This window comes from Gossypium arboreum, chromosome 1 (assembly GCF_025698485.1).
Source record: "Gossypium arboreum isolate Shixiya-1 chromosome 1, ASM2569848v2, whole genome shotgun sequence".
Classification (NCBI taxonomy): Eukaryota; Viridiplantae; Streptophyta; class Magnoliopsida; order Malvales; family Malvaceae; genus Gossypium; species Gossypium arboreum.
In genome coordinates, this window is record NC_069070.1 from 11,018,934 (window position 1) to 11,031,174 (window position 12,241).

The following is a 12,241-nucleotide window of genomic DNA, read 5'->3' on the forward strand; positions in this document are numbered from 1 at the left end:
AGTTAATTCCCTGCATAGTTCAAGATAGGCCCGTGCCGAGCTTTGGCAAAGATGGTGTTGTGGAAATATGAGTCAAGGTCGAGAGTTGTTGAGTATGACTCCTATTTCTGTTCAATTTAAGAAACAATCTTCCAGTTAAACTCTATTTATTTATTTCAATCAAACTCTAATTAGTCTAGATTACTTTATTATTATTTAACATATGAATTTAGCCTATAAATAGGCTATTTTACAACCTTAGAATATACACCATTAGAGATTATAACTCATAACACTTTTAGAGAATTTTGTATTTACATTTTGGGGATTCTTTGTTTTCGGGGTTTAGTTTTTATCTCCATCTTTTGTACTCTTCGTTCTTTTGCTATTATAGTAAAATTATCTTTACCCGTGGTTTTTATTCTCTTTGGAGGGGTTTTTCAAGTTAAATTTGTGTGTTCAATTTCTCAATTTGTTTCGCTTTTTTTTTACTTGTTTGTTGCTTAATCGAGTCGATCCCCAACATATATATAATAATATACTACTATGTAAACATTAAAAGATATGTTAATTTTTTTAGATTTAAAATTTAAATAAAAGAACAATTATCTAAATTATTAAATAATAAATTAAAATAATATATTTTTAAGAAATAATATCGATGAGCTTAAAACAAGTTTGGGTTAATCATTTTAAAAAATGGGTGGGCTTGGAAAATTTTTAGGCCCATATTTTAGATTGGGTTGAGTTTAGGCAAACATAAAGCATACCGGTATCATACATAGGTTCAACCTAGACCTAGCTCATAAACAACTCTAGATGTCACTATCCAACTAAACATCTATTTGGATAATTTTGTTTATATGAACTGAAATTAGACCTATTCATAGGTTGGACTATTCACACAAGTCCGAAAAACTTGCTTAAATTATGAGAGAATTTGGACAAAAGTACTAGGCCACAAAAAATAAGCTTGGGTAAACAAATGAGGCCTATTTAAAATATGGGCCAAGCTTGATCTTCAACAATCCAAGCCCAACCTTTTATTGTATTTTATTGTATTGATATATTACATAATTTATATCTCAAAATTAAATATTTCATAAAATATATGTAAATAATAAAAAATAGATTAAGTTTTCTAAATTTAAAATTTTAATAAAAATCATATAAAATAAAAATTTAAAATAATATATGTTTATTTAATAATAATATGAGTAGACTTAAAATGAATTTAGATTAGTCATTTACAAATATGAGCGACTTTAGACAAACATAAAGTTTATTAACATTATGCATAGGGTTGACCCAAAAATGACATGAACCCAACCTATGAATAATTCTACTTGAAATGTCACATCAAATCAATTTTGAAATAAAAAGTGCGTTTGTTTTATGGAAAATGACTTATAGAAAATGTTTTCTACATTTTCCTATGTTTATTTCATGAAAAACAACTTAGTTAATGGAAAATGACTTATAAATCAATGAAAAATAAGTTTTTTTTCATGTAAGATCACTTACCTTTTAAAAAGCATAAGTCATTTTTTTAAAGCGTTTCTTTGTGAGTTATTTTGTATTTATATAAAATTAACTTTAATTAAGCCTAATATTATTATATTATAATAAATTTTTATTTTAAAAATATATTAATATCAAATATTATAATTTTCATGTTATTAAACATACATATTTACTTATTCATATTTAATAAAAATAAAATTATAATATAATTAAAATAACTTTTAATTTAATAAATTATTTAATATTATAATTTTATTTTAATAATAAATTTTAAAAATCATTTTAAATTTTAAATAGTATTCTTCATGTATTAGTGAAAATGTTTATATTAATATTTAATAATAAATTCTTCAAAAAAAAATAATAAGTATATATTACAATTATAAATATATTAATAAAAATATTTTTACTATAAATGTTAAAATAAGCCATAATATCATGTATTATCCACAAATTTAGAATTTAATCATAAACTTTTATTTTTAGGAATTCCGTCGCTCTAATTTTTAGATTTTAAAATTCAAGTCCAAATGTTAACACTGTTAATTTTTTTGTCAATTTAGTTGTTTTGACATTTTAAATAAAAAATAATTACTTGATAACCATGTAACTAAAAATGGTATTATAGTGACCCTAAATTTAACAAAACAATTAATAGTATTTACAATTGAACTTGAACTTTGAAAATTAAAAAGTAGAAAGATTAAATTCCCAAAAATAAAGTATAGAGACTAAATTCTAAATTCACAAAGAGTACATAGACTTATGACATATTTATCCTTTTGAACTCTAATATGTCAATATGCACTCTCATATATGTAATATATGTAATTAGATGTTATTTTTATAAAGTTTACATTTGATATTAATTAGTACAAAATATTATCTTATTGTAAAATAAATTTTGATTGCTAAAAGGAATTGTACTATAGTATTTTATAACAAATATATTTATGGCATATTCCTTTCACTAAAAACAACTTTTAAAAATGATTTAAAAAAATTACCAAACAATGTAAAATATTTTAAGCAAAATCATGTAAACACTAAAAATATAAAATTTTCTACAAAATCAAACTACATTTTATAATTATTTAGTAAAATTGTTTTCGACGAAATAAACTGAACAAAAATTCATTTTGTTCTCCATTTAATGATTGATGTATAAAAAGGTACTGTAAAGGTTTCTTTAAATGAAAATTGATATTCTTTGTATGCACTATTGAGAATTCAATGGCTGGTGATTTATCTTCGAGTCCAGGAAATCACCATCTTCCAATTTAGCGATTTTATCTGCTACTCACGAGAAATGCGTCTGAAGAATAGGCCTCTGCAACTCCGTCTGACACTATGCACTCACCCGACCAGTGAGAGTGGCAAGTTTGAAGTATTCCCTTCCTACAGAACTCAATTGCTTGCATGCTATCAGTCTCAACTACAATCTGAGCATGGCCTCTCGTTAAAGCCAATTGAATGCCTCCAAAATGGGCCAAGGTTCTGCCTGTATAACTGAACCCACAATACTCCTGCAAAACCCCACTATCCAGTTTGCCTTTTGAATCATGTAATACACCCCCAATCGAACTTTTGCCGTCATCCAAATTGAATGCACCGTCCTTATTCAATTTTGTCTCGCCAATGTTGGCCAGTAACCACTGATCGTGAATTTCTTTGTAACTCTTTTACTCATTAAAATATATCACATTAAAAATAGTGTCATATTAATCTCTCTTTTTTTTTTGTTAAGAGTATTTTTCTTAATGTTCCATAATGTTTTCAAGACTTATCCCACTAACACTTTATATATTTTGCACCAATAATACATGAATATATGCAAATTATAAATACATATATGATAATTTAAACATGGTTATGATACATAAAAGTTATAGAATACGATATTAATAAACAAATTATCAAATCTACTCTCAAATTTCAAGAGACAAGAAGAGATCTATATTGAAACTGTGAATTAAATAATTCATTTAACTTTATGGTGTTTATATAATTTCATCTCTTATAATTGTAATTAAAGTATTATGTATTTTAAAAGTTTAATATAAATATTATGTTTTTATATTTTATTTGTTGTTATTGTATGATTTGGGGTGCCTAATCTCATTATAATTGTCAACGAACATCAATTTTGTCATTGTTTACGTGAGCCCTCTTTTTTAATAATACCCCAAGCCCAAAAGCAAAGTCATTTCCTCAGCTACTCAGCTATGAGGTAGTGGTGGTAGCGAAAGTATTTGATAAGTTCCTTATTTATGACAATTCCGTCAATTTAATCTTTCACCTTAGTTTTTGTATTGTTAAAAATAATCTACTAAAAGTTAAATTTTAATAGAGTTCAAAATTATTGTTTAAAAAATAAAAATTATTTGTAGTTTAATTCCAAATAAAAAATTTAATTTACATCGCAGCTCAACTGATCTGGAACAGTATTTGGATTTACCTAATTTGGTGGGTAGAAATAAAAAAGCATCTTTTTAGAATTTGAAGGATAGATTACTAAAACGGATTGATAATTGGAGTATAAAACATCTTTCTCAAGGTGGTAAGGAGGTTTTTATCAAAACGGTTCTACAGTCTATTCCTACTTATTCAATGGCATGTTTCTTGCTTCTTAAGTCGTTATGTGTTGATTTGGAGGGTATAATTGTGAAATTTTGGTGGAAAAAAAAAAGAGGCAAAAAGGGTATACACTGGTGTGCATGGAATGATATGTGTTCATTAAAAGAAGATAGAGGTCTCGATTTTAAGAGATTTGATAAATTTAATATCGCATTATTAGCTAAACAGGGTTGGCGTCTTGTTAATTATCCCAATTCTTTGTTAGCCCGAGTTTTGAAAGCTAAATATTATGTGAATTCAAACTTTTTAAATGCTCCTTTAGGGAACTCACCTTCACTTACCTGGAAGAGCATCTGGTCAGCAAAAGGACTGTTGGAGAAGGGCCTATGTTGGAGAGTTGGCAAGGGGGATAGTATCTCGGATTGGACAGATCTTTGGGTATCGGATAGCAACGAAGATAGGATACAAAATGTACACAACAACAAAAATATAGTGTTAGTATCGGACCTAATCGATGAAGTAAATAGAAGTTGGAAGGCTGAATTAATTGCCAATACCTTTCCGGTGAATATTGCTAGAAGAATCATGCAGATCCCTTTGGTGAGGTCAGCCCATGACGATTTACAAGTTTGGAAAGGAGAACCATCCGGTAATTTCTCAGTGAGAAGTGCCTATATACTAATGCAAAAGTCTACTCTAAATCCTAGTAATTTTTTACAGGCTAATACTAAAGCTTTTTACAAGAAATTGTGGAACATAAACATGCCTTTGAAAATTAAAATTACAGCGTGGAAGATTTCTTGGGACTTTATTCCCACTTTCTCAAATCTCAAGTTAAAAAGAGTACCTATTGATGATCGGAGTCCTAGGTGCCATCAAAATGGGGAGGATAGCAATCACGTTTTCCAACAGTGCCCTACAACGGTAGAAGTATAGAGGTGTTTAAACTCTTCATGGATACTCAGTCACAATGCACAAAACATATGGGAGTGGCTTACCTGGGTGTTTAGTCAAGGTACAAATGAGCAGTGTTGACTCTTCTGTTGCTGGTTGTGGTTAATCTGGACAAACAAAAACAAGTTAATATATGAAAGGAAAAACACAACAGGTAGGGACATCTCAAAGCAAATTTACAGTTTTATCTCAGAGTTAAAGGGGATAGAGGAAAAAGAACTCATCTTGGAAGAAGGCAGGAGACCCGGATATTATGAACAGAGGACGTCTGTGGCTATTTACTTTGATGCGGCTTTTGATCAACAATCTTTTAGATCGACGTCGGAGCTAGTAGTACGAGATGTGGGAGGTAACATTTTGGTATCCAAGTTTGTACTTCACTCCGATGTGGCATCTCCGTTTGCGGCGGAAGCACATGCAGGTTTTCAAGCAACAAAATTAGGGATTGATATGGGTTTTCAAGTTCTAAAAATAATAGGAGATTCAAGAAGGGTGATAACAAAATGCCAGAGTACAGAACAAGACAGATCGATGATCAGGGCAATCATAAGAGATATTCAAAGTACAAAGAATCATTTTCAAGAACTTCAATTTCGTTTTATACCAAAGACAGGAAACATTTATGCCCATTTCATAGCAAAAGAAGCATTAAAGAGTGGTGAAGGTCAATACCTGGAAGGAGACATCCCAAGTTCTGTTCGGATTGTAATAGAGAAGAAGCATATGAGAATCACAGACCGAAATGCTTGGTGAGAAAGGGTTTAAGGAGTTTCAAATGGAAAGTATTGAAAAGTCTCTTCTCTGATAATGTAGCAGATAAGCAAAATATTGAAAAAGATCTACTATAGAGTAATGGCTAGTGTTGGTGATGTGAAACGTCTCTGTTGGAGACATGAATTGACAGGAAATAATGGTGACCAGCTGTTTTTGACGACTGGATTTTAAATTAGGTTTCCTTTTTAGCTTTTTATCTACTTTATTCTTAAGTCTGGTTTAATTTTTGGGCCATTCTGATTAAGGCCTGGTACTTTTACTTTTCTTATTAGGCCTGCGGTGTTGGATTTAACCCATCTCAGCAAGAAAACTTTCATTTGTATGATGTTTTATTTTATTTTAATCCAGTCGATCCATTCAAAAAAAAAAATTACAAGATCATAAAAGCTTCAAAAATATTAATTTTGTTAAACAAAAAAATAATATTTTTAAAGGGATAGTGTTTGGTCATTGACAATGTACTTTTTTTATTCCATACGCAACTTTAAAATATTAATATATGTTTTTTTAAAAATATTTTACTCTATCACTATAAAACACTTATCAATCCCATAACTATAGAACTAAAAGTTCCATTGACAATGTACAAAATATTTTCTCTTAAATATTAACAACCACTTTATTTCATTCTTTTCAACAATTTGAAAATTAGAATGATTTATTTAATAGAAAAAAAAGGCAGGAGAAATGTACTGGATATATAATTCCTTCGAAGTGATGAACAATATAATTCCTTCGAAGTGATGAACTTGAGTCAAGCAGTTTACTTTATATGGGTTGATTTTCAATCACATTCATACCACTTTCTTATTAATTCTTATTTCTAATGCACTAAAACTTTTATGCTAATTTCTTTTGATAATATGAATTTATACATCAATAATTTTTTTGGTAAAAAAGAAATGTCAAATACTTCAACCTAATAAGAATGACAATGATGCAGGGTACATCCAAAAATCAAAGCACTAAAATATTTGTAGGGTATATGTGTTGAAGATAAATGGTATTTTTAATGTTTAAAATATTCTTAATATTATTTTTAGTTAGATTTTTGTTATTTTTAGTGACTAATTATTATTTTTGTGATAGATTTTGGATAAGTTTTAGGATAAGAATTATGAGTATGATTTGGATAAAGATTGAGTTTTAGATAAGAATGATGACATGGATACAAATGGTTGGTGCTTAGTATATAGTTTAGATATGGTTTTCTACTATAAATAAGTGTATCATGTTGGGCGAAATCATTTAAGAAACAAAAAAAAAAAAAAAAACCTTGTTCTTACTTTTATCTCTTCTTTAAGTTTTTCTCAAAACTTCTCCCTTGTTCTTTCTCTCCCTTCCAACAATTTGGTATCAAGAGCTTTCTTTGATCTTAAAGGGCTTACAAATTCTTAAGAGTTGTGTTAAGAGTTAACTATTATTTGTTAACATCATATGGCTTCAAATAGTTGTTCTTTGCCTCCACCACCTATCTTTTCGAATAAAAACTATCAGATATGGGTTGTCAAAATGAAGACATATTTGAGTGCTTTTGATATTTGGGATGTGATTGAAAATAACAAGGAACCACCCCAACTTCAGACCAATCCAATTATGACCTAACTAAAGAATCATAGTGAAGAGAAGGAAAAAATATACAAAGCCAAAAGTTGTACTGAGTTATCCGTTATCGATAAAATTTTCATTAGAATCATGACATGTGAGATTGTAAAGAAAACTAAGGACATGTTCAAGGAGGAGTTCCAAGGTAGTGATAGGATTAGACAAATGCAAGTGCTTAACTTCAAAAGAGAGTTTGAAGTTTAGAAGATGAAATAGTTTAAAATTCTGAACGAGTACAAAGATAGAGTCATGAAGATCGTGAAAAACCTCAAATTACTTAGAGAGGAGATGACAACTAAAAGAGTATTAGAAAAAGTTCTTCTCAATTTACTTGAGAGGTTTGAATCCAAAATCTCTTCTCTTGAAAATTCCAAAGGCTTGAGTAAGATTTCTTTCCTAGAACTAATGAATGCTCTCGAGGCTCAAGAGCAAATGAGGGCTATTAGGCAAGAAGATTCAATAGAAGATGCATTTGTAGTCAAAGGGAAAGGCAAAATGCAACTTGAGGGCAAAAAAAAAAAAATCAAGAGATAGAAGAAACAAGAATCTTAGAAACAATGGAAAGAAAGGTAAATTTCCTACTTGTTCCCATTTTAAAGAAAAAAAAATACTCATCTAGGTCAATATTGTCGGTACAAACCAAATATATAATGTTGGTCTTGCAAATAACTTAGCCATGTGGAGAAAGTTTGCAAGAACAAAAACCCACAACAACAAGATCAACAAGCTAGAGTAGTAAATACCCCCCAACAAGAGGATGAACAAATTTTTGGTTCTGGTTATGCAACAAAAACATCCTTAAATGCATGAATAATTGATTGGGGATGCACTCATCATATGGCACTAAACATCAGCTTATTTAAGGAGCTAGATAAAACTTGTTGTTCCAAAGTTAGAATTGGTAATGATGAGTTCATAGAAGTCAAAGGAAGAGGAGATGTGACAATTGAGACATAGTTAGGTACAAAAATTATTCTAGATGTTTTATTTGCACCACAAAAGACCAAAATCTCCTTAGTGTAGGACAACCCTTAGAAAAGAATTATTCTTTGGTGTTTAAAGACAAAGCATGCATCATTTATGATCAATTAGGCCATGACCTTTTAACTGTTGGCAAGAAAGGCAAATGTTTCTCATCAGATTTGAATCAATGTAGGTTATCACCCTATATTGGTTCGACTAATGAATCTGAATTGTAGCATAAAAGGATGGGTCACTTGAATTACAAGGCCTTGAATCATATGAACAAGTATGGATCAGTGTTCAACATGCCCAAACTTATGGAACATTGTGATGTTTTTGAAGTATGTAAGCTCGGAAAGATAAACAAATTTCCTTACCAACAAGTTTTGGAAAGATTCTAAAAAGTTGCAATTGTTTCAAACCAATGTTTGTGTGTAACGCCCCCATACACGTGACCATCTGCGGAGTCGAGCACGAAGTGTCACTAAACTTAATTCATCAATTAAACAACTTAAACAACTTATTACCAACCATGCATGACAACCAAGCATATGCACATCACCAATATCAGACATAACATAAATAGCTAGATTTATAAGTCAGAATCATTAGCTCACTAAAGACCAATATATTTGGCCAAATTATAATAACACATGTTATAAAATTAGGTCCCTATACATGCCACTCACTTGATAATTCTAGCATATGTGTTTATACTGTCAAGGTGTTGGCTTGATAGTGTGATGCTGCCTCCGACGGTCTCCAACCCTGAGCAAACCTGACAACACTAAAAGAAATGGAAAGGAGAGGGGTAAGCTTTATGCTTAGTAAGCTCACATGAAATAATAATAAGCAATTTACTAACATGCTTCCCACAATAAAACTAACTCATTTTTACATTTACACATGTTCTGGTTAAGCTGTTTTCTTGAGTTACAGTTACTAAATCATTTATATTTAGAGTTACGGAACTCCAAATTAAGATTCGTAAATTTTCCCAAAAACTAGACTCATATATATTTCCACCATAAAATTTTCAGAATTTTTAGTCCAGCCAATAAGTACAGTTTATTATTCAAAGTCTCCCTATTTTGCTGTTTAACAGCTTCGACCTTTCTCCACTAAAAATTATTTATCTCATAGTAAAAAACTTGGATGATGTTCTAGTTTGTTTTTATTAAAATTAAACTCATCCAAGATTCTAGGCATATAAATTATACCCAAAAATTATTTTTCTATAATTTTTAACAATTTTTCCAAGTCAGAACAGGGGATCTCAAATTCGTTCAGACACTGTCTCACAAGAATTCAAATATCACATAATATGGAATTCTTTTGCTTACCTTGTTTATTATATGTGAAAATAGACTCAATAAAATTTAATTACATATTTTATTTGAAATTTAATTCAACTTCCACAATTTTTGGTAAATTTTCAAATTCATGTACTGCTGCTGTCCAACACTGTTTTACTACTAAAGTTCACTTTTGCATAATTTCACTTAATCCATTCCATTTTACCGAGGTTCACTCAAATATCGAGCATATTGCTCATAAATTCAAATAAACATATACTTGCACTTGTTCAACACATAATCACTTTCACATTTATTTTCACTTAATCGATTTCCCGTTGAACTCATCGGAATAATAACAAATACACAATTGCCTGCACATTTTCTCATTTCCACACTTGTAGCCGAAGCTATCTAGTACGCATTGTAGCCTGCACTTAGTACTACACATGTGACCAATTATCCGGTACACTTAGTAGCCTGCACTTAGTACTACACACGTGACCTAACCATTTGATACACGTAGTAGCCTGCACTTAGTACTACACACGTGATCGAAGTTATCAGGTACGCATAGTAGCCTGCACTTAGTACTACGCATGCGACCAACAATCTGGTACACGTAGTAGCCTGCACTTAGTACTACACACGTGACCTCACAATAGCTCATTTGTATCGTTTCTATTCCAAAGGTTCAACCGGGAAATTCCTCACTTTTCAACATTTTATTAAATTGTCCGTAATCAATTTAAATTCATGATTTACATCAAATAACCATTTGATAGGCAGCCACATTTCATATGATATCAAAATATATTACCATAAAAAGAATCGATAGATTATTTATATACGAACTTACTCGAAGTGTCGATCTCACTATCCATAGTACCGATTGTCCATTTATAGTATAATAAAACACAATTCAAATAGCAAATCAGCTTTTAAGAATTTACATAAATCACATATTTCATATATCACTTGTCATGTATCATCATTTTCTTGCATTTCATGTAACATTCTTTCATGTCATATTTCCACATCATAAACACCATTCCATCAACTTTTCCAATATATTAAATCATACAAATATATGCAATAATAGTAAGAAATATAATTCAAACATAACATTGCATTATTATTATCATACGAACTTACCTCGATACAAAATATTAACAATCGAGCCTATTCCTTGTAAACTTTGTTTTTCCCTCGATCACGACTTCAATCTCGTTTCTCTTGATCTATAATACCAAATTAATTTATTTAATACATACATTCATCAAAACAGCCTTTAATACGAACTTTGGAAAAATTACCATTTTACCCCTAAACTTTTGTATAATTACACTTTTGCCCCTAGGCTCGGGAATTAAACTTCATCCATTATTCTTATGTTTTATGACACGCTGATCATTTTTCCCTTCTATGACAACATCAAATTCTCACTCTAACATGCACTTATGACTATTAGGTATTTTTACCGATTAAGCCCTTTTACTCGTTTTCACTTAAAATCGAATAACACAAGTTGTCTAACATAATTTAAAACCTCATATTCTATCATAATACACCAAAATACACAAATTTCACCTATGGGTATTTTTCCAAATACGAACCCTAGGTTGAATTATTGCTAGCATAAGCTTAATCAAGTTACCAGGATTCCGAAAACGTAAAGAACTTGAAAAACGGGGCTAGAACGGACTTACTATTGAGCTTGGAAAGCTTGAAAACCCTATCCATGGCTTCCCCCATGTTAATTTCGGCCTCCATATGGAGAAGATGACCATTTTGTGTTATTTTTCCCATTTTATTTCATTTAATATACAAATGACCAAAATGCCCTTACTACTAAACTTTCAAAAAAATTCCATCCATGTCCAATTTTTGTCCACAAACTTCAAAATGGTATAATTACCATTTAATGACGTTTGATTTAAAAACTCATAACAATTAAACACTTCTAACATGTAAAACTCAACTTTTGCGCTTTTTACAATTTAGTCCTTTTGACCAAATTGAGTGCCCAAACGTCGAAATTTTTGAACGAAATTTTCACGAAATCATTCCGTGAAATTGTAGACCATAAAAATATAATAAAAATTAAATTTTCCTTGTCGAATTTGTGGTCCTGAAACCACTATTCCGACTAAGCCCAAAATCAGGATGTTACATTGTGGGTTGATAAAAATTGTATCCTTGAATTGCAACAAATATTGCATTATTTTCATAGATGATTTTACTAGGATGTGTTGGATATACTTCATGAAACAAAAATCTGAAGTAGCAGATGTGTTTTGGAGGTTAAAGACATGGATTGAAAATCAAGCTGATTTCAAAATCAAATTCAACAACTCAAATAATAGTACTGAATATACATCTGACAAATTTGATGAGTTTTACAGAATTGCAGGTATCGAACACCGATTGACTATGACCTATAATTTGGTGCAGAATTGTGGTAGTGATAAGAAAAATAGAACCATTATGGAAATGGCTAGAACATGTTGTTTGAAAAGAGGCTTCTTAAGAAAATTTAGGTAGAAGCTGCCAACACTACTTTCTACTTA